The sequence below is a fragment of the Aotus nancymaae genome, unplaced genomic scaffold, assembly GCF_030222135.1.
Source record: "Aotus nancymaae isolate 86718 unplaced genomic scaffold, 86718_ANA_hifiasm-v0.15.2.pri h1tg000003l, whole genome shotgun sequence".
Classification (NCBI taxonomy): Eukaryota; Metazoa; Chordata; class Mammalia; order Primates; family Aotidae; genus Aotus; species Aotus nancymaae.
In genome coordinates, this window is record NW_026988414.1 from 34,637,845 (window position 1) to 34,661,559 (window position 23,715).

Consider the following 23,715-nt stretch of genomic DNA (forward strand, 5'->3'; position numbering starts at 1 on the left):
GTACAAAAGCGTTCATTGGAGCATTATTTATAATAGCTAAATACTAGAGACAACCCAAATGTCAGCCCACCGGAGAATGAATAAACAAACTGTGCTATGTTCATACAATGGAATATCAATAAGCAATAAAAAGGAAGAGAGTATCAACTGTAACAACATGGGTAAATCTCAAATACATTATGCTGAGGGCAAGAAGCCAGACACAGAAAAGTCCATGCTTTACAATTCCACTTGCATGAAATTCTAGAAGAAGCAAGACTGATCTACAGTGATAGAGCAGTGGTTGCCTCTGGCAGAGCAGTAAGAGGGTAAGGATTGACTGGAAAGAGCACAGGGAAACTTTCCAGGGTAATAGAAATATTTATATATATGTTATTTTTTTTCAAAGTAGTGATTGTCATGAACAATCAGATAGGCATGCTCAGGGTATTGCAAGTCCTGATTATGCAGAGGCATTAATCACATTTCATGCATCTCCAATCATCATGTTCTACCTGCCCTTCAAAAGGAGGCATAGGTAAGGATCATCCCACCCGTCAATAAGTATTACATATTTTGATAGAAATGTGGGTTATACAGGTATATGCATTTGTCAGAATTCATCCAACTTACACCTAAGCTCTATGTCAGGGTGACCCATCTTTTCACTTCCCTGGGATACACTGGGAAGACGAATAATTTGTCTGGGGCCACACATAAAATACACTAAGTCACAGGATCCTTGGGGTGTCACTTTTCTGGCCAGAAACCTCTGTGGCCACTGGCGCCTTTGCCTGAGTTTTGCTTGTGCCCACTGGGCTCGTTCTGCCCACTTGGCCTGGCAGGCTTTGCTTGGCTCACACTACTAGCCTGGATCCCATGCCTTCCAAGGGTGAGCCAGGTGTGAGCGACAAGGGGTTTGTGAGTGAGTGAGCATGGGGCCTGGCTGCTACACACAGCCAGGCATACCAGCTGTGGCAGGGCAGGCAGCTCCAGGCACTGGCATGGGTGTTGGTTCCCTGCAAGGCTGCAGCTGGACCAGGCATACTGCAAGCGGTTTGCATGGCCAACACTGGGGAATGCAGTGGTGCCCAGAAGCTTGGAGACTCCAAGAACTGCAGACCCCCAAAAAGGGTGTCACAGCCCTGGCTCAGGGAGCTCCTAGGTCTGGGCTCCCCAAAGGGCTGCAACTCTTCTCTCCTTCTCATCTTCCGCAATGTGGCAAGCAAGGGACACGTTTCAGTTCTGTTTGTGTAACAGCTCTTTCAGCCCTGCCATTTAGCAGTTCCCGAGTTCTTGTCCTGCATCCAGGAAGAATGAGGTATGCAGACAAGTGGAGGGTAGCAAGGTGAAGAAGTGCTTTATTGAGTGATAGAACAGCTTGAGGAGACTCGCAGTGGGTAGCTCCTCTTCACAGGCAGGTCATCCTGACAGGTGTCCAGCTCTCAGCAGAGAGGAGATCCATAGTGGGTAGCTCCTCTCCACAGACAGGTCATCTGTGTAAGTCTGACTGAGTCCAGGGTTTTTATATGCCTCAGAGGAGAGGAAGTATGTGCTGATTGGTCCATGAGTGGCCATGAGCAGGCCCAGAAAAGCACTATAAGTTCTCAATCTGGTTGGCAGAACTCTCTGCCTGGCCCCCAGCCCTCAGGCTGTCCCTGGCCTGAAGGTGGGGTTTCATCTGGGACCTGCCCCTTTCTGCCCAGGAGCCTGTCTCCTGCCGCCATTAACCTGCCATCCACAGTGCCCACAGTGCCCAGACTGTTCATGCCAAGGGGTGCCTGCAGACCTGCCCTACCCGCTCTTATACCCACCTTGGTCTCCCTCCCCTGCTCATTGGTATTCAAAGTCTGGAGGGGGCTGAAGCAGTAAGGGGCTGGCATTTTAGCACTGCCCGGAGCATGTACCTACCCAGCTGGGTCATGACAGCACCTGGGCTCAGCCACAACTTTGCTCCAAAATTGGAGTGGGTGCTGGGAGTGGGGAGAGGCCAGACAGCAGTGAATTCAGAGCCTTTAGGGGCAGGGGGGGCTTCCTGGGCCCCTAGAGTGCAGAGATGCCTGGATGTGCAGCTGTGGCTGGGTGGCTACAGTTGTCCCAGGAGGGCAGAGCTCCCATCCCTCCAACTTGGAAGGGAGCAGGGCTTCTACCTGTTCCCAGCTCTCACTGGCTCTGTGGAGCCAGCAGCCCTGGCTACGCCTCCCCATCTGCAGCCAGCATCATGGCAGCAGCTGGGCCACCACTGCCATCACTAACACTAACAATAGGTAATGAGTGAAAAAAAAAGTCACAAAAAAAATCTCATAATGTTTTAAGAAAGTTTACAAATTTGTGTTGGGCTGCATTCAAAGCCATCCTGAGCTGCATGCAGCCTGTGGGCCACAGGTTAGACAAGCTCAATTGTGCATTTCAGTAACAAAAAGTGATGCTGAGTGTGGCGGCTCATGCCTGTAATCCCAGCACTTTGGGAGGCCAAGGCGGGCAGATCACTTGAGGTCAGGAGTTCAAGACCAGCCTGGCCAACATGGTAAAACCCTGTCTCTACTAAAAATACAAAAATTAGCCGGGCATAGTGGGGTGGGGTGGGCCTGAGGTAGGAGAATCGCTTGAACCCAGGAAGCAGAGGTTGCAGTGAGCCGAGATCGCACCACTGCACTCCAGCCTGGGCAACAGAGCGAGACTCCATCTCAAAAGAAAAAAAAAGCAAAAGAAACAAAATTAAAGGCAAGCAAATTAAAAATAATGTTTGTGAAAAATATGACAGTCTTATAACTTTAATATATAGAGTTTACTTGAAAGTCAATAAAATAGGCTGGGTGTGGTGGCTCATGCCTGTAATCCCAGCACTTTGGGAGGTTGAGGTGGGCAGATCACCTGAGGTCGGAAGTTGGAGACCAGCCTGACCAACGTGGAGAAACCCCATCTCTGCTAAAAATACAAAACATTAGCTGGGTGTGGTAGCACATGTCTGTAATCCCAGCTACTCAGGAGGCTGAGACAGAAGAATCACTTGAACCCAGGAGGTGGAGGTTACAGTGAGTGAGATCACACCATTGCACTCCAGCCTGGGCAACAAGAGCAAAACTGTGTGTGTGTGTGTGTGTATATATATATATATATATATATATACACACACACACACACAACCATCAGATCTTGAGGGAAAAAAAAAGAAAAGAAAGTCAATAAAATAACATCCAAAAGAAAGAAAAGTGAACATGAACAGTCAATTCCCCCCAAAAGAGGTAAAGACACACACATACACACACACACACACACACACACACACACACACGTATGAAAAATAGTAATAAAATAGTATGGGTGGACACTACACATGTATATACTTACATTTAAGCTCTATGTCAGGGTGACCGATCTTTGGCCTCCCTGGGCTACATTAGACGAAGACTAATTGTCTGGAGCCGCACATAAAATATACTTATGTCACAGGTGCTGCAGACTTGAAAACAAATTGGACTTAGGGTAGTAATATAATGAACACCTGTGTATCTCCTACTTAAGCTCCAAAGTATTCACATTAACGTGCCTTTTCTGAAGAGCAATTTGGCATTACCTATCACACTTCTAAATGTATATACTCTTTAACTCCATATATGTATACATACATATACGTGAAAAGTGATCAAAGAAATCTATGAAAATTAGTAATAAAAGAAATATAAAGTATAATACCAATAAATCTAGATATCAAATTAATTAACAGAGATTGTTAACAATGGTGAAACTAAATGGCTATCTGGATAAAAAAGGGGATGGGGCTTAGTAACTGCTCATCTAAGTCTTAAGCAAAATCCTTCCTCGGTCCAATCTGTTTTCAAGTCTGTAGCACATGGCAGAAATGACAATGTCTAGGTCAGCATTCTGAAACCTAACCATTGCTGTCTGGGTCACCCAGAGCTCCATTTGGAAGCTGAGAGATGGAGAACTCTGAGCCCTGGCATGTTCTCTATGCTGCCCATGAAATTTCCATCCCGACTCATAAATTCTTTCCACCTCCCTTATCTCCGCAACCCACATCATTACCTAGAGTCTTATTCATTCAGTTCTTCCATCTGTCTTCACCCCGTATCGCCTAAGTCTTTTCAATCACTCCCTCCCCAGTGTTCTCATGTAAAAGATTGACTTTGATAATCTGATATCAGTCAATAATTTCCCAGAAGGTCACAGGGCCTAAGGAAAGAGGTTTCCCTGATAAGATATCATCTTATTTCCTTTATATAGGCATGTGCTATCAGTAAATAAGCAGAAAGGAAGACAGTTCAGAGAGGTGAAATGCAATTAATAAACACACATATTAAAATATTCAACCTCACTGGTAATAAGAAAAATACAAATGAAATTAAGGCCTCATTTTTACCTATAAAATTAGAAACAAATTAATTTGTATTTACAATACCTAATGCTGATAAGAGAATAATAAAATTGGGGGTACTGTATATTGTACTGTTCTTTGAGAAAGCAATTTGACAATATCTATTGAGTCATAAAAATGTCCACACTGTTGACCCAGCAATTCATCTTCTGGAATGGCAGATTGAAGACAAAAGTCTAAAAAGAGAAGAGGAAAAGGCTTCACGTACAAAGATATTCATAGTTGTTCAGAAATCATATAAATAACCCACAAGAAGAGCGTTAATTAAGGCACATGTATAAAATGAAACCGTCTGTAGGCATTAAAGTATGACTTAATAGAAATGCAAAGCAATTTACTGAAAAAATGATCAGCTGCCCTCATGATTAAATAAAGGCAATTAAATCGATAGGGATATACCATTTTCCACTCTTCAGATGGACAAAGATTTAAAATCTCATTAGTGGCCTGGTTGGGAAAATGAGAGCATGTTTATTTACTGTTCATGGGACTGTAAATATTGTGACTTCTTGTACATATGTGGATAAACTATCCAAGCATACAAAAAAAATAGGCAGTAATATAATGAACACCTGTGTATGTCCTACTTAAGATCTGAAATATTCACATTTATATGACTTCTTTCAAGAGCAATTTGGCATTACCTATACTTCTAAATGTATATACTCTTTAACTCCAATAATTCCAATCCTAAGAATTTTATGTACAAAAATAGTTCCATCTGTGCACAAAAATAAGTTTATTAACAGGTATATTAGGCCAGGTGCAGTGCCTCATGCCTGTAATCCCAGTGCTTTGGGAGGCCGAGGTGGGTAGATCAGGAGTTCAAGATCAGCCTGACCAACATGGAGAATCCCCGTCTCTACTAAAAATAAAAAAATTAGCTGGGCATGGCAGCACATGCCTGTAATCCCAGCTATTCAGGAGGCTGAGGCAAAAGAATCACTTGAACCCAGGAGGTGGAGGTTGCGGTGAACTGAGATCTCGCCATTGCACTCCAGCCTGGGCAACAAGAGTGAAACTCCATCCAAAAGAAAAGGTATATTGAAGTATTCTTTTTAATAGCAACAGATTAGAAACAACAGAAAGTCCACATAGTAGAAAATTGTTCAACAAGCTCTGCTCCATCTCCACAATAGAACAGCATCCCGCTCTTGAAAGGGAGTGAGGTCTCTCTATATGCTAATAAGAAAGTATCTCCAAGATACGGCATTGATTGAAAAAAGCAAGGTGCAGAACAGTAGGCACAGTAGGATCCCACTTGTCTATTTTAAAATATATGCACATATATACTTGTATATGCATTAAAAATTTTGGGAAGAATTCCCAAGAAACTGATGAAAAGCAGTTTCCCTACAGGAAGGCAGGCTGAGGGAGGATGGAGAAGACTTTCATTTTCATCTTTTATTCCTTCTGAACTGTTTACATTTTGTTTTACCATATGCATGTGTTGCTTTTGTGATTCAAAAACTAACTTTAAAAGATAAGTATGAATACTGCATTGCAAATGGGAAATGCATATAATATTAACTGAACGAGATGGACTCAACTCTGCATGTCATGCACCTGGATACAGCAGGGTCTTTTGGAGACAAAGGTAATCCTGCTGTCTCTGTCCTTAACTCCTACAGCTACTCCTGAATTCCCTCCTTCTCCCCAAACTTCATCCTCTTCCTTGAGCATTAACACATCAGGTGTCTCCTCATTAAATCAAAAACAAAACCAAAAACTCAGCAGCCTCCCTGGCTCCAGCACTCCCTGTTCCTTTCATAGCCCCTCCAAGCTGGCTTCTATCCCATCATCCCCTTGTCCCCAGCTTTTTCTAAGCTCTCCAGTCACTCGACTGTGCAATTACTTTTCCATTGCCATATCACTGGAACTCTCTGCAGAGGATCACTTCCTCATTATCTCCTCCTGAGGCTTGGATTGCCCTGGACCCTTCCTGAGTCTCCCAGCTCCTGGAAGCCTCTTTCTGGCCAGTCTCCTCCCTGAACTTCAGCAGATTAAGCCCTAGCCCTCCTCTCTCATGTCTATATACAGCCTCCCTAGATGATCTCATCTCCTTGAGCTGCAGAATCCTCACTTGTGTAGTGAAGACACCCTGATACAGCCCATGGATGCTGTACTGTTTCTTGACCCAGCATACATTCCTAGGAATGACACCTCACTTCTGCTTTGGGGAATTGCTCATTCTGCATTCCACAAGGTCACAGGGAAACTGCCAATCACAATGGCCGCCATCCTCTAACTTCAGGACCGGGGTAGTCTTATTTCGTTCTTAATCCAGACCAATTAGAGTTCTCCCAGGACTTTGCTGCTGGTGGAAATTAGCCTCTTTCCACTGGAGATACTGAGCCTATCTAGTGGTGAGAACCTACATGCAGAATGAAGCCAAATATGGCCCAGTAGAATTGAGATGTGGAGAGACAAACAGAGGGACAGAGAGACTATTAACTGACATCATTGAACATCACGGAACCCCTAGGTCCAGCCATGCCTAACGTCAGAACCAACCAACCCCTGGACTTGCCACTTATATGAGCTGATAAATTGCCTTTTTGACTTGAGACAGTTAAAGTTAGGATTATGATTCTTATAAGTAGAAGAATGTTTGCTCATATACTCCCAAACTACTATCTGAAGCTTCAAATTTATAAGCACGACAGTCTGCTGGATATCTCCACTTGCAAGCCACCATGAACCTCAGCCTCAACGCATCCAGAATGGAATCCTTTGTCTTCCTGCCCCAGCTACCCAGCTCCTCCACCATGGTCTTTTCCCAGCCTCTCCAGTCACTAGACACATAAGCTAAAACAGAGCCAAAAGAAAACTTGAAATAATAGCTTTTTCTGCCTTGTTTGAGATTTTCCAATTCAATTTGTAAACATCAAATACTGTATTCAGTTGTACAAGTTCCAGGAAACTAGGTTAAAATGGCATCTTTGGAAAGATTGAGGATCAGCTATGCAGGAGCTGAGCATCAGTGCCTCAAGCAAGTGCTTTCCAAAGGTTAGACTTCCTCCCACTTCACTAGCCCAGAAATCATTGCTAATGAATCCATGAAGATTGGATTTTACCTTTCCCAAACCTAATATTTCAGCTAATGGCAGTCCCACCACTGCCAAGAGAAGCAACTTGCCAATCACTGCACACCTCCGAACCTATACTCCACTCCTCAAGAACTTTCTATGGCTCCCCTTCACCAAAAGGTTCCAACCACCCTGGATCAGCTACTGTTACCTGGACATACTGCATATGTTTCTGCCCCTGGGATTCTACTCACTCTCTTCCCTAGTCATTCTATTTCCACCTCGTCTCTGCTTCCATCCTGCCAAGGCATGGATCAAATTCTGCTCCATCCAGGGAACTGTGGTGCCACCTTCATTCCCAAGTAGGATAAAAATGCCTTCTTCTTCCAATACTCGGAGAACATATTTGTAACTCTGATGCCTCTGAGAACATATTGCCTTTGGTTAGTTTCCATGTGTGGGTTCACACAGCTCATCTCCCCAGCTAGATTGTCAAGTCTACTTGAAGTCTTGCCTTGAAGCTGGATTGATGTCTTCCTCCTCTGAGTTCCCGTAGCAACGAGGTGCATCTCTCACACTGCCTTTCACAGTGACTATTAACTGCCTCTTCCCAAATCTGCCTCTCCTCTTTTTGTGTGGGTGCAAACTCATGTCTGAATCCATCATAAGACCCCTGACACCTTTGCTTGATGCCATCAGGTACTGTCCCCTTAATCAGATGCCTTTGAGAGCTTGAATCAATTAAGCTCAGCCAGAAAGGAGCAGTGGCTGCATTATCTAGGGTAAAGGAGGTGAGAAGGCAGAGATTCCCGCCTGGGGACATCCAGAAGACACCAAAAAGTAAGCGTACATTCAAAGGGCTAGTCACCCCTTCAACCACTGACAGCCCCTTCCCTGGGATCTTGATAGCAGGTTTGCACAAGGACATCACATGCAGAAAGCTGCCAAGGCCTCTCCCTTGGAAACTCTTCAGGAGCTGAAAGAAGAATCGGAAGAGACAAGGAGAAACAGCCTAAGGAGAGGAGAAAAATCGAAAGAGCCAGGTGTCAAGGAGGCAAGGAAAGCTTTTCAAGAAAGAGGGAGTGATCTGGAGGGCTGGAGAAGGAGCCAGAAAACACTGGTTTCCATGACTGAGAGGAAGGCTCAACTAGACTGTTGGGGTAGGGAGAATAGGGGTAAGTCTGGAGCCCGCTGGAATCCTTCAAACCTGCTTGTGTAACTTAGAAGGAAAAACCCTTTTCCTTCTCTCTACCTCCAGGCGTTTGCTCAGGTGCGGCCTTCTCCTCTAAGACCATTTCCTACCTGAAAAGTCCTCTCTGCCTTCACTGCCCAGCTTGATCTCATCCCTCCACGAAGCTGTCTTCTGGATGTCCCAGTTTCTGGATGTCCTGCCTTCTGGATTGTAGGAGAGATTCCCAGTCCTCTGAGCTTAAGGCTCTGACTCTTGAAGATAAAAGGCATTTCATTCTGCTGCATGTCACACTTAGGTGTGACCTATCCTGTCCTCCAGGCTGTGACAGCAAGCTGCAAAGAATTGGGGGAGAAGGACTCCTGCAGACCCACTAAGTGCTGCACACAGGCGTGGGATGCTTTCCCTTTCTGCTCTGAAAGCCCTGAGGCTCCGCTAATGAGACAAAGCAGCCATCGGAGGTGAGGGAGGTGAGATGTGTCTTTTCCTTTTAACAAATACGCCTAAAACCTCACACCTGTTAGGATAGTTACTATCGAAAAACAGAAAATGGCAAGTGTTGGTGAGGATATGGAGGATAGATGCACTACTGGGGGAATGAATGGCACAGCCACTACAGAAAGCAGTGTGGTGGTTCCTAAAAATCATTAAACATAGAATTCTAATACCAGCTGGTGCAGTGGCTGACACCTGTAATCCCAGCACTTTGGAAGGTAGAGGGAGGCAGATTACCTGAGGTCAAGAGTTCGAGACCAGCTGGCCAATGCAATGAAACCCAGTCTCTACTAAAAATACAAAAAAAAAAAAAAAAAAAAAAAAAAATTAGCCAGGCATGGTGGCACATGCTTGTAATCCCAACTACTCAGGAGGCTGAGGCAGGAGATTCACTTGAACCCAGGAGGCTGAGGTTGCAGTGAGCTGAGATCACGCCATTGTACTCCAGTCTGGGCAATAAAAGTGAAGCTCCATCTCAAAAAAAAAAAAAAATTATAACACTACATGATCCTGAAATTCCACTTCTTGGTATATACCCAAAAGAATTGAAAACAGCATCTCGAACAGATATTTATACACCCATGTTCATAGCAGCATTATTCACAACAGCCATAAGGGAAAACAATCCAAATGTCCCCCTATGGCTGGATGGATAAGCAGAATGTGGCACATATACACACAGTGGAATATTATTCCAACTTAAAAGGAAAGAAATCCTGACACCTGCTACAACATGGAAGAATCTTGAGGACATTACCCTAAACAAAAGAGACCAGTCACAAAAAGACAATATTGCATGATTCCACTTCTATGAGACACCTAGAGTAGTCAAATTCATAGAGAAGGAAAGTGGAATCGTGGTTGCCAAAGGATGGGAGGAAGGGGAGTGGGGAGTTATTGTTTCGTGGGTAGAGTTTGAGTTCTGCAAGACAGAAAAGTTCTAAAACTGGATGGTCACGACAGTTGCACAATGGGAATATATTTAACACTACTGAACTGAACACTTTAAAATGGTTAAGATGGTAAATTTTTTGTCGTGTATTTTACCATAGTTTTTTTTTAAAGTGTGCAAAACTTACATTCTACTCCATAATATATCCATCTGATCTTAGTATTAAAATGATTCATGAAGTTTTTTCTCCCGAAAACTTTGATAACAACTGATGTTCCAGGAAAATGCCCTGTGTTTATCCCGACCCCGGGGAGGGAAGTCAGAATCCCTGTGCCTGCCCTTCCTCTGCCCTCCTCCCCCAGGTCCTCAAGTGCTCTCCTAGCTTCCTCCTCGCCTTAGGGTGGCAGAGGTTTGTTCTGCATTCTTCCATGCTGCTGATGGTAGGAACAGCCTAATCTGGAGGACCGGAAGCTTTTGAAGAGTAGGTCCAGAGAAGGAAAGCTGAGTGACATGTTAGAATTAGACCAAAGGCAGCTTCTTCAGCTGATGAATTCAGTTGCACAGAGCACTCCTTTTTTCCTTTCTTAGAGCAGTGGCTGTCTCCTAACACCCACAACTACACAAAACAAAGGAGCTCAATTCTGCTGTAACAGTGTTTCCATAATTGTGCACTGGAGTGCTGAGGCTACCCTAGGATACGCCTCTGGCTTCCTACCCGTCCATTCCCCTGTCTGCAATATCAGGCTCTTCTCACCACACATCACTGAAAGGGAATTCCTAAAACAGGGCCACTTAGCAACTTCATGTCCAACACAGACAGCTCTAGGCTATGTAAGACAGAATTGGACAAGTCTGACTCCATCCCTTCCCTGCCTCCTATGGTTCCCCCTGTCTCTAGGTCAAATCTGAAGCTCCATAGCCTTGTTCCTGAGCCTCATTGCCTGCTGCCTGCCCAATGAGCTAGAAGCCCACCGTTTCCCCCCAGCTATTGGACATTCTGCTCTCTCTACCTGATTCTAAAACCACGGTCATCCCAGAGCACCATATCTGCTCTCTTTCAGGCCCAAAGAACTTACTATCTTGTTCTTCGCTCCTCTGTTAAACTGTGGTCACCCTAAGTCTGAGGCTGTTCACAGCTCAGCTCTGGATGAGTGTGGCATGTAGGAGTCATCAACAAGCATTCTAAAGAAATTAACTAGAGAAGGCTCGCTTGAAAGAGGGTCCCAGGCTCGCTGTGATTTTCTGTCCTCTGTAGACAGTTCCCAACACCTCATGGTTCAGGTCATGGGTGGGTGCCTGATCCAGCCCAGGCCAGTTTCAATCCTTCTAGGGATTTCCCTAACAGGACCTGGGGAAAGAAGAACCATCTGTCTCTTGGTGTAAAGCTCTGAGCTGTGGGACACTGGAGAGTGGTCAGCACTGTGTCCTCTAGTGTGGACGAAGTCATCAGAGACAAAGCTGACACAAAGATAAGCAGAGATGAGACACGGTCTTGGCTGTATTAAGCTACAGGGACGTATTTGTTGACATGAGCAAGGCCTTTCTATGATTTCGTGACATGAAAAAGCCCAGTGTCTTTCCAGTAACTCCCTTTGCCCTTGGCCTAAGCTTATTTGAGTGGGGTTTCTGTGACAGCCAAAAGCATCCTGACCTTAAATGACTGAGTGAACCAAGTGTATTCTGACCTTTTATTCTGACTTTTGTCTCTGCTGCGAGGAATCCTGAAGTCAAGCTTGGAAGACTCCCTATAGGAAAAGGCCCCATATACACCTTCTCATCCACCTGGGGCAACAAGAGTCCTCTGCCATTGCCCCTGCTCCTTCTTCCCTGGCCCCAATTTCAGATGCTTTCCTCCCTCTGCCTTCCATTCTAGAGAACTCCATGAAATTCCTGACAGGCAGCTGCCGGTCTGTCCTCCTCGGTTCCAGGAGCTCAAGCCCAATGAAGTTTCCTCCCCAAAGGAGTGGCACAGTCCTATTCTTCACTTGTCCCCTGCCCAGGACTTTTTCCTGGGACCCCACATAGACAGCCTGGCCAGCAAGGAGGGGTGACTGGAATGGAGGCCAGGGGTGGTTTTTACTCCTGGGCTTGGGTGAGGAGGATGGGGGCAAGGAAATGTTTCTCTCACTGTACAAGCCAAGAGCTGTTCTGAAGTCGATTTCAAGATCCCATCGCAATCCTTTCTCTCCAGCCCCTAATCCTTAATGAGATGAGACAAGATTAGACAAGATAAGAGAATGGGTAAGAGACAGCCCGGAGCGCACTGGAAAACCCCTAGCTGGTGCAGAAGCCTCAGGTTCCAGTCACAGCTCTGCCCTGACTGGCGGTACAGACAAATGAAAGCCCCTTCCCCTCTCCAAACCTCTCTTTTTCCAGCTGTAAATTGAGGGAGTTGGATGGTTTCTAAGGGCCCGTTCAACTCTGATGGGGGAGGATTCCTCTGTTAGATGGGAAGGGAAAGGGAACAGGGAATTCCCAGGGGCAGGGGGAGACAGTGCAGCACATACATCAGAGAAGTGCAGCCACGTGGCAGCCTGGGATCCCACTCCAGTCCCAGGCACAGACAGAGACGGAGCTTGCCACCCTGCCCACGGCCCTCCCTTCAGACAGCAGGGCGATTCGGGGGTCTCCCCTAGAGATAAGAACCTCATGGACAAGGTCTCTGACTCCATTTCTTGTGAAGGTCCCTGCAGCCTAAAAAGCCATCTCTCTTCGTATCCATCCCACCACCTCTCCTCCTCCCACTTCATCTTGGCCCCCTTTGATAGCAGGGAAAAGAGACCCAGGAGACAAACCCAAAGAATAGACACCTTTGAGGGAGGTTTCAGGAGAAGAGGGTGACGGGGAAGCCACGGCTGGGAGTCAGAAGACCCTGCCCCACCCTGTGCCCCTGGTTAGTCCCTTCCCCTCTCCAGCCCCAGGTCTACCCTCTGCACAATGAGGGGTGGGGCCACTAGGCTGCTGAGAACCCTGCCTTCCAGAGTCTTTGCCCCGGGAATGATCCTAGGCCCTCAATCTCCCAGGGATAGTACAGCTTGATAATCTCATCGTCTCATTTACCTGGGGCATTTGATGGTTAGCCTGAGAAGGAGAGAGAGAAACAGTCCCATCCACACATAATATAATCCTCAGTCATCACAGGCAGCCAAGGAGCCAAGGACAAGACACAGGCCACCTCCCAGTGCCAACCCTGCCACCATTCCCACCACCCCCAATGTACAGGCTGCATCTTTTGTTTTGTTTTGTTTTTGAGACAGAGTCTCGCTCTGTTGCCCAGGCTGGATCTGGGCTCACGGCAACCTCCACCTCCTGGGTTCAAGCAATTCTCCTGCCTCAGCCTCCCGAGTAGCTGGGATTACAGACATGCACCACCATGCCTGGCTAGTTATTTGTATTTTTAGTAGAGATGGGGTTTCATCATGTTGGCTAGGCTGGCCCCAAACTCCTGACCTCACATGTTTTATATGTCCTGGAAATGCAGGTGGGGGCGGGGGGGGCGCGGAATAGAAATAATCCTTTCCCTGCCCCAAGGAAGGCATGGCCCACTCAAGTCACACCTGTGCTGTGGGAAGAGGCTGGGATCTAAGAGTCAGCTGTGCTGCCTCAGGCCCCAAGGAAAGGAGAATGGGAAGGGTGAGGACAGGGAGGCAGGAGGGAGGGGCTTCTCTTGGCTTCACTGCACCCAGTGAGCCTCCTGGTGGATCCCCGCTAAATTCCCAGGGCAAACACTCCCACATTAAAAGGCAGGTCCCAGCACAGCCCAAGGGCGGAGAGAAGTGATTTCTGGATTATGCATTTTCACCCTGTAGAGATAGATGAAGAGTTGTTTCTGCCCCAACTAGACCATGTCCTTCAAGACCAGGGCCCTGTCCTGGGAACTCACCGTGTCAAACCACCGAGATTTTAAGACTGTTACTGTGGTTAGTCCACCTGACTAATACACAATCCCAAGTGTATTAGTCAGACTCGAATGACTCGAGTCTGTTTCTTCTTAACTGTGGGTGGGTGCCTGAGGTTCTCCCTGGTAGTTTGAGGATCCCGAGGAAGCACTCTCATCCCTCTGGGGGGCCCCTCCTGTCCAGTCTGGCTCTGCACCCAACTCCATTCTTCTAACCCCCTGCATGTCATCATGTACTTCCCCCAACTCCGCATCTCGCCCTCTTTCATAGACCTTCATTTCCCCAAGAACCATTAGCCGCAGCCACATACATTGCTGAAGGTCTGAGGTTAGCAGCAGGGGATTACTTTACAGAATAAGAAAACCATTTAAAATTAAACATCAGGCATCACTCTTGCTTAAAGCTCATCTGCCAAACTTACCATGGGGAGTCTTTTATTGCTTTGGCTTCTGATAAGATTCCAGCCACTTTGTGTTTATTTATTCATTCAACAATTATTGATTGTGCACCTGCTGTTCTCCAGGCACCCCTCCTAAGTGCTAGGACATGCAGAAAACAAAGCCACCCCTTTGACTGCAAAGCTTACTTTCTACTAGGAACAAAGGACAATAAACAAGCAAATAAATACATAATATGCTGTCAGAGTTAGGAAAAAATTATTCAAACCATGAAAATGATTCAAAACATTTGTCTAACAAGCTGCCTAATTGTCATGTGATGTCCTAGGGCTGGATTGTCCAATGCGATATCCATTGGCCACATTGGCCATTTAAGTTTAATTTATTAACTTTATATTAAATGGATTAACTATATTTAATATAATAAATATATATATATCTTAGATGGGTCTCACTCTGTCACCCAGGTTGGAATGCAGTGGCGTGATCTCAGCTGACTGCAACCTCCACTTCTCAGGCTCAGCTGATCCTCCCACTTCAGCCTCCCAAGTAGCTGGGACCACAGGTGCTCGCCACCATGCCCAGCTAATTTTTTGTATTTTTGATAGAGATGAGATTTTGCCATGTTGCCCAGGCTGGTCTTGAACTCCTGAGCTAAGGCGATCTGCCTGCCTCTGCCTCCCAAAGTCCTGGGATTACAGGCATAAGCCACCATCCCCAGCTTATAAATTACATATTTACATATAATTTATATATATAAATATTAAATTATTCATGTTACATTATCTTAATATTATAGTAAAATACATATGTCAATACATATAATATTTACTATATTGATTAAATGTATTAAAATTTAATCCAAACAACTAAAATTCTGTTTCTCAATCACACCAACCACATGTCAACAGCTAAACAGCCACTTGGGGCTAGGGACTATCCTATTGGTTGGTGCAGATGTAGAACATTTTCTTCATTGGAGAAAGTCCTTTTAGACAGCGCTGTTCTAAGAGAGTCGCTTTTGCTTGACTTACTATTTACTATTGATTAGGGCCAAGACTCTAGGAAGTTAAATGTTAACTTCAAGAAGATTAATAAGCTGCAAATGATTTTTGTCCAGCAGAGATGCAAATGGTTTCTATCTGAAAGAAAAGATAACCCCAAAGGTTGCAGTTTTATCGTCCTATGGGACATTAACCAATTTAGTATCTAACTTTGCCATCTTATTCCAGCACTCTCTTTCCATTGATTACATATAGCAGGTTCTCGTATCCCCTCTTGAACCAGCTCTGTCATCTTGCTGATTCCTCACTAATGAGTTAAATAAATCACTGACACATCTCGCTGGATGCTTCTATGAAAGTCATGTTTTTGACTCTTTGGAAATTATACTTTGACATCAGGTAATGATCAGTGCTATGAAGACAATTTAAGCAGAGTGAAGAGACAGTGACCATGTGCGATCTTAGCTAGGCAGGTCAGGGAAGGCCCTTCCGGCGAGGTGACCTTTGAGCAAAGATGAAATTAAATGAAGAAGCAGCCCTTTAGACACCCAGGGGTGCAAGTCCCGGCAGAGAGGAGCAGGTGCCAAGGTGCGAAGGCAGCGTGGAAGCTGGATTGCACTTGGTGTTGGAGGCAAGCAGGAAGCAGTGTGTCCCTGGTGGGTGATGAGGTATGGAACAGATTTTGTAGGGCCTCGGAGTCCAAAAGAAGGACTCTGGATTACATTTTGGAGGTGCATAAGGTGGGGTATAACCACTCCCTCACTTATTCCAGGGGAGAGTTGAGGAACAGCCTTCGTGATGAGTCCTGCTGAGGTACTCACTGGTTGTGGGGCTGGGGAGGGGCACCCTTCCAGGAGGGGTAAAGCTCCCTTTTACCCCCTTTCCCAGAGGGGTGAAACATGCTACGTCCCAGAGGCTGCATTCACAAGGCCATGCGGATGGGCCTCCAGAGGTGTGTTGGGCAGTGCACCTGGGAGTCCCCTCCCCTCATGCTCTCTGCTTTCCCATCCTCTATCCAGAGCTGCTGGGGTCCCTGCCCAGGCCTTGTGCCTCACCTAAAGGCTCTCAAAGGAGTTCTCTAAACAAAATAACCATTTCTACAGAAGATAAATTTTGCAGACCTTTCAGAAGGTTCCAAAGCAGCCAGCTGTCAAATGAGCAGTTTGGCTTCTCCTTCCAGATAGGGAAACTGGGTTTTCGCTAGATCTGGTAATACCTTTGGGGCTTCAGAGCACTGGTGAGGTGGCTAGTATGAGTCTAAGGATTTAGGCAGGTAAAGTGAAGGTAGGAGGGGCTACGATACTAAGTGAAATGGGGGCAAGGTACAAAAAGGACCTAAAGATCTCTATAAGGTGCAGAGGGACCGTGTGGCCAAGGAGTGAGCTGTGGCAGCTGAGGTTTCAGAGGTGGGGAAGCCCCAGGTGGTTCTGGTTCAGGCACAGTGATATTTGTGCCAAATCCCAGCTCTGCTACTCCTGACCTGCGTGAGTTTGGGCAAATCGTGAGTCCTACCTCATGTGTAGAATGAGTAGAAGAACAGTGCTCTGGTTGAGTATGGTGGCTCACACCTGGAATCCTAGCATTTTGGGAGGCTGACGAAGGCAGATCACCTGAGCTCAGAAGCTCAAGACCAGGTTGGCAACATGGCAAAACCCCATCTCCACTAAAATACAAAAAATTAGCTGGGCATGGTGACGCATGCCTATAATTCCAGTTACAGGAAAGGCTGAGGAATGAGAATCGCTTGAACCTGGGAGGTGGAGGTTGTAGTAAGCCGAGAGTTGGCCACTTCACTCCAGCCTGGGCGACAGAGCGAGGCTCCAGCTACTGGGAGCATCAAACAAGATGACGTGTATAGAGAACTTAGAACAGGGCCTGGCACGAGACAAGTGCTCCATTAACATTAGCTGCTGCGATTGTTATCAAAGGTGATCCTGGGCGGTGGGGCTGAAGTGGAGTGATAAGTCCAGGGGACACTGAGGCCACCTACGTTGGCAGTGGGATGTAGGTAGAGTGAAAGTGTGTGTTGAATTGGGGCAGGAGGTGCCTGGAGGCCAACTGTTGGAATGATAATCTGCCTGTCTGGGAACCCTCCAGGGCCATGTTCCAGGCTCCTAACCCCCATCCCCTCCTCCCAAACAGAGCCTGGAGTGAGCCTAAGCCACTAGGAAGCCTTCGATATCTCCCCACATTACAGAGTCCCAAGCTTTACATATATTATATCATCCCTAACAGCCCTGAAAGACAAGCATGTTCCCCTCATTTCCCACCCCGATCCAAGGCCTGGGGTGAGTTGACCAGCTGGTGTTAGGCGCTCAGCTAGGCAGAGACTTCTTCCTTGACTTCACTCAAAGCAGTTTCCTATTTGTTGCTGTCCATATTGGACCTTCACTGAAAATGTTGCTTAACAAAAGGATGTCACAACTTAAAGAATAAACAAGGAGGGAAAGATTGAAAAGACATAGGCTTGATCATCTTAAGGGTCTGGTTAAAACTCTGACCTTTCTTGGCCCCTTTGCATGGATACCTTCCAGGTATCCCCTTAGCATCAGTAGGACCCAAAAAGGTCTCTTCCCTCAAGGTCATTGTCAGGGATGCTTCTTTAGCCTCACACAGATCCACGACCAGGCAGAAATGCCTGGGATTCTGGGAGGCTCTGCTCAAGGGCAGAGGAAGGGAGGGATGGTGCTAGAGAGAGAAGAGAAAAGGAACACGATATTGTCCCTTTCTAGATCCTTCTTGTTCATTGCAATTCCACAGTGGCCTGCATGACACATTTCAATGCACCGCCCCCCCAACCCCTGGAGTGATGCACAGAATGCAATGATCCTTGAAGCTTATCTGCTCACCCAGGCAGATCACAGGACAAAGGGCAGGCAAGGGAGAGCCTGTGCTGCTCCACCCCACTGCAAGCTCTGTGCCCACTTGCACTCAACACGTGCCACTCCCCTGTCTCCCAGGACATGGAACCATCCCTCCCCTGGGGCACTGCTCACTCTGCTTCCTCTCTCTGGAAGAGAATGTCCTTCTGAGTCAGGAACCTCCCAACCTCCACCTCTGAGTATGGAAATGACCTCCCTCCCCAACCTTATTATGGGAAGTAAGATTTTGGTTACTTTAAAAAAAATTTTTTTTGTGCTTTTCTGTGTTGCTTGACTGCATTTAATTAGCAGGTATTACAAATACAAAGAAATAGGGATATTAATTTTTTTTTTGAGACAGAGTCTTGCTCTATTACCCAGGCTGGAGTGCAATGGCGTGATCTTGGCTCACTGCAACCTCTGCCTCCCATGTTCAAGCGATTCTCCTGCCTCAGCCTCCCAAGTAGTTGGGATTACAGGCACCCACCACCATGCTGGGCTAATTTTTATATTTTCAGTAGAGACAGAGTTTCGTTATGTTGGCCAGAGTGGTCTTGAACTCCTGACCTCAGATGATCTACCCGCCTCAGCCTCCCAAGGTGCTGGGGTTACAGGTGTGAGCCACCACACCCAGCCAAAGCTATTAATGTTAAGGAGTTTTTTAATGGCTAGCTATAGTTCAAGGTCCAGAAAGCTTCCTGAGCCCCCGCCAGCAAGGACACCTACCTCTTCCAAGCCCCCAAAGCTTTTCATTTTTCTTCTCTCATGTCCCTGAGCACCATGCATCTGCAGATATAGGTGCTCTGTCTAGGTCATAGCTCCTTCCTGACCAGAGAGTGTGCTGAGGACCAAAGTGGGGGATCTGTCCCCATTGCCCACACTCCCATAACACACTCCCATAACCCTTTCAAAAACACTACAACTATTACCACCCACCAACATCATTACCACCCGCCCTGCCCCATTACCACAACCATTACCCGCTCCACCATCACTACACTCATCATCACCAATGCCACAACCACCATGGTCACCACCATCATCACTACTATCATTCCCCCTATGATGGGCCAAAAAATTAAGCCCTTAAAGATATCCACACTCTAATCCCCAGAATCTGTAAATCTGTTACCTTACATGGCAAAAGGGACTTTATAGATGTGATTAAGGGGACAGACATTGAGAAGGGGAGATTATCCTGGGTTTCCTGAGTGGGCACAATTTAACCACAAGTCTATGAAAGCAGAAAACCTTCCCTGTCTATGGTCAAAGAGAGAGATGGACAATGGGGGAAGGGTCAGACAGATATGACATCACTGGCTTTGCAACATCCCTGGAAGGAGGCCATGAGCCAAAGAATGGGTGTGGCCTCTAAAAGCTGCAAGATGAAAGGAAGTCAACTCTTCCTTAGAGCTCCCAGAGAGAAATTAAGCCTGCTGACACCTTGATTTTAGCCGAGTGAACCCTATGTTGGACCTGTGCTCTACAAAACTGTAAGATAATAAATATGTGTCATTTTAAGCCACTAAATTTGTGATAACTTGTTATAGCAGCAATAGAAAGCTAATACAACTTCCATCAACGATACCATCATCAATACCACCACAACCACAACTACCCATCGACACCACCACTACCAACAAAAACTGCCATCATCATAAGCAATGATACCATGATCACTATCACCATACTCCCATCAACAGCAACACGTTTACTCCCCAAACACCTATCACCACTATTCTTGTTCCAATCAGCATTCCCGCAGATAACACTTACCACCACCACCACTACCTACATCAGCTCTGCCACTGATATACCCATCAACAACACCACGATCACTACCGTCAATACCACCCAACAACAAAAACACTCACCTGCTACCACCACTGCCCACCATCAATACCATCACCCATACTACCACTACATACAACATCACCAACACCCATCAGTACCACCCACCACCAACAAAAGCACCCCTACCGGCAGCATCAACATAACCTACCTACCACGACCATTGCCACCACCGATGCACCCCTCCGCCTCCACCATCATTACAACTGAACATGCACAGCATGAATGACTGATTGGTTGGTTACATGAGTGAATGAATATGTGTCTGAATGAATAAGTAAAGAAACAAGGGCTGGGCGCAGTGGCTCACGTCTATAACACCATCACTTTGGAAGGCCGAGGCAGGCAGATCACAAGGTCAAGAGATGGAGACCAGCCTGGCTAACATGGTGAAACCCCAACTCTACTAAAAATAAAAAAAATTAGCCGGATGTGGTGGCGGGCACCTGTAGTCCCAGTTACTTGGGAGACTGAGGCAGGAGAATCACTTGAACCTGGGAGGCAGAGGTTGCAGTGAGCCAAGATTGAGCCGCCACTGCACTCCAGCCTAGGTGACAGAGCGAGACTCCATCTCAAAAAAAAACAAAAAAAGAAAACAAAGAAAAAGACAACCTCAGAATATCTATGAAGAAGAGTCCACTCCACCACTTGGTGACTCATGGTGGGTAACGTAGATGGATTTGTATATCTGAACTTCATCTTTTGAATACTCTTTCCTTCTTTTTGAAATAAACCCATCTGCTGCCTTCTGCAGCCACTGCCCAGCACTCCCAAAAGCACAGTCATGGAGCAGCCTCCTCTAAGATTGTGCCCACAGGGCTGGCCAGCCTTTGAGAGAGAGGAGCTGAAAGTCTTGAGTTCCTGGTGATTAAAGGGGTAGTGAGCTGCCAGCTGCCTCTGAGCTAGCTCCTGGGCAATAAGATGGGACAGTCCAAGTGGCTCTCTGAAACAGCCTAAGTAGGGAAATAGAAGGGAGAAGCAGTACCATCCCACCCCAAATTCTGGGGATGTTTCTGGGGACTTGGCTGTTCTCGCTGCCTAAGAAACCTGTCCACTTCACTCCCTGCCACTCAGCATGCAGCCTGGTGCCCTGGGGTCTGTGACTGGGCCAGTAGATGCAAGTTCTACCTTCTAGCTCCCATCCTGATGACAGCTCTCTGAGTCTATCTCTCTGGGCAATGAGGAACTCAAGAAAGACGTGCCTGGTGCAACTCCAGCTCTGATGGTCCATGATTTCACATTTCTACCAGGAAGATTTCTTAGCTGGAGAAATCAATAAGTGAAGTTAGTCTCCTTGGGTGGACAGTTCCTCTCTGACTACACCCTTAATGGCTCACATGATCCCAAAGTAGCAGTTAGGGGTGAGCATCCAAGAAGGGATGGACCCTTTTATCTTTAAGTCCCATCGGCTCAATCAGGAATTTTAAAGCTAGGAGAACTTTAGGGAACAGCTAACTGAAGCTCTGCAGTAAAAACCTTCTCAAGACTGCCAGCCAGGCAGCACCAGACCCCAGGCCAGGGCTAGATGTTCCTGCCCTTCTGAGCATTTTGTGCTGCCTCAGGAAAACCAATGGACCCCAGCACTTTTCTCAAAGTCCCACCTCATACTCACATAACTGCTGTAACCCACGCACTACCTGGAAAGCTGAAGCCCTGGGCTCCAGTGAAGAAGCTTCAAGCCATGTCATCCTAGAGGCCTCACAGAATCCAGAGCAGGCAGCAGCTGCACTTGCCTTTGAAGTGTTTCCCAGGGGCCTTGCAGAGGAAGGAGACAGGCAGTTGTAGAGCATGCTTCATTATTGTAGTCTCCCTCTGTCTCTGCTTCCCATCTCACTCACACACTGTCTGGTGGTCTCTTTCTGACTCTCTTTTGATCTCTTTGTTGGGCTTTGATTGTTTTTCATCTCTATCTCTTTCTGGCCCTGTGTTTCTTTCTTTGTCCCTATCTTATTCTCTCTTTGTTTCTCTCTCTCCTTTTTTCTTTCTCCCATCCCTCTCTCTCCCCTCCCTTGCTTCCTCCATCAGTGATTTTGCTCTTGGAATTTCAAAGATAAGTGCCAATTTCAAGGTTGTATTAATCCAGCTCTAGGAAAATCCCTATTCATGAAAGAAAACATCCAGGAATTACAACTGTACTCATAAAACCCCACAGCCTGGTGAAGATGGACGAGCCCAGGCCCGGGAGTAAGAGCCCTGGGTTTCTTTCCCAGTCCTGCCCTGATCTGCTGGGTGGTCTTGGGAAGCCTTCTTAGGGCTTCAGCTTTTGCATCTATAAAATGAGTGGGCTGGAACACATTGCTCTCAAGCACCAGCTCCAGCTCTCTAGAATTGGAAGCATTCAGATGCTCAGGCTCCACAGCACAGCCAGTGGAAATCCCAACTATGGGCACCATCGACCACTGGCTTTTGCAGGCACTTGCTGGGAATTTCACCAAAGCTCCCTGTGTCAGCAGGTGTCTGTGTGCTCAGTGACTAGGATCTTGCACTAATCCTGGCTTCTTCCTGCTCCTTTGTTTAAATGTGGAACATACATTGGGCTTGGCAGCAGATGAACCCAGCTGCCCTTCAAGAAGATCTATCTATGGTGGGTAGATCAGTGGAGGCCTCTCAAGTAGCCCAACTGGGGAGGGAGACAAAAGCCAGAAGTCCATAAAGAAGCCATTCCCTTAGTCACCAAATGTATACTGAGCAGCACCAATGTGCTGACCACCTGGCTGCCTCTGCAGACACTGCCCCTGCCTTTACCATGAGATAAAGAAGAAAGAAAACGATGCTTCTCTGTAAAGTGAATAACATTCTGCGGGAATGCACAAGTAACAGCATTTTTCTTTGAATGGGGAGATCAAGGAAAGCTTCCCAGGAAAATAACAGTTGATCTGAGGCCCAGTGGGTGAATAGAATGTCACTGGACACAGAAGTGAGGGGAGGGCATGCTCCATGCACAGGGACAGAATCAGCAAAGGAATCGGGGGCCCATCTCTTTGAGAGCAGCTGAGTAGAGCAGTTAGGTTGAGACCAGACAAGACTGTAGAGGGGTGTGGGATGCTTGAAAAGGAGGCTAAGGAGATAACCTTGATCCTGAGGCTTTGGAGAGCCACTGAAGGTTTTTCAGTAGTAGAGTGACAAGCTCAGATTTAAGCTTTAGAAAGATCCCACGGGGTCTCGGTGTGGGGGCTGAGATAGAATAGGAGAGACAGGAGGCAGAGACTTTCTGCAAGACTAAGAGAACACAGAGGCAGAGGCTATGCCAACAATCAGAATACATTTGTACATCAATGCACACACCCTACGCTATAAGGCAGGGGAAGAAGCCAAGCGGAGTGAGTCAGAGACAGGAAATGAAGTCTGAGTAGGACTTGGCAAAGGAGAAACTCACCTTAGAAGACAAATCTGTCAAGGTAGGGAGAGAGGGAAAAAGGAACATCTCAGAAGCCCTGTGAACGAGCCTTGTAATTAGAAGAGATCACAGGTGATAAATCGCCACACATCAGAGTTGCCGGAGCCTTCATGACTGTGAAACTCTTCATCTTCACTACATGGATGGAGAAATCAAGGTCCAAAAACCATAAAGGACTTGCCTGGGTCCCCTAGCAAGCCCGTGGCAAGTCTAGTCTACAATCAAGAGCTCCCACCTCCAAATTCTACAGTTCGCTCCCTCTCCAACATTTTGCCAGGTTAGTGTGTGGCCCCAACTTGCCAGGAAAAAGAACCAAAGCTGTAGG

At 46.6% G+C, this 23,715-nt stretch overlaps 1 protein-coding gene and 1 non-coding gene across 2 annotated transcripts in view; both read right to left on the minus strand.

The window, feature by feature from the left end:
- The window catches only part of LOC105733377 (stimulated by retinoic acid gene 6 protein-like), a 433,741-nt gene that overhangs the window by 354,265 nt on the left and 55,761 nt on the right, over positions 1-23,715 (minus strand). The window lies entirely within an intron of this gene.
- Positions 407-540, minus strand: LOC135277396 (U8 small nucleolar RNA). Its single transcript, XR_010345000.1, has one exon. It is a non-coding gene; the product is annotated as a U8 small nucleolar RNA (small nucleolar RNA).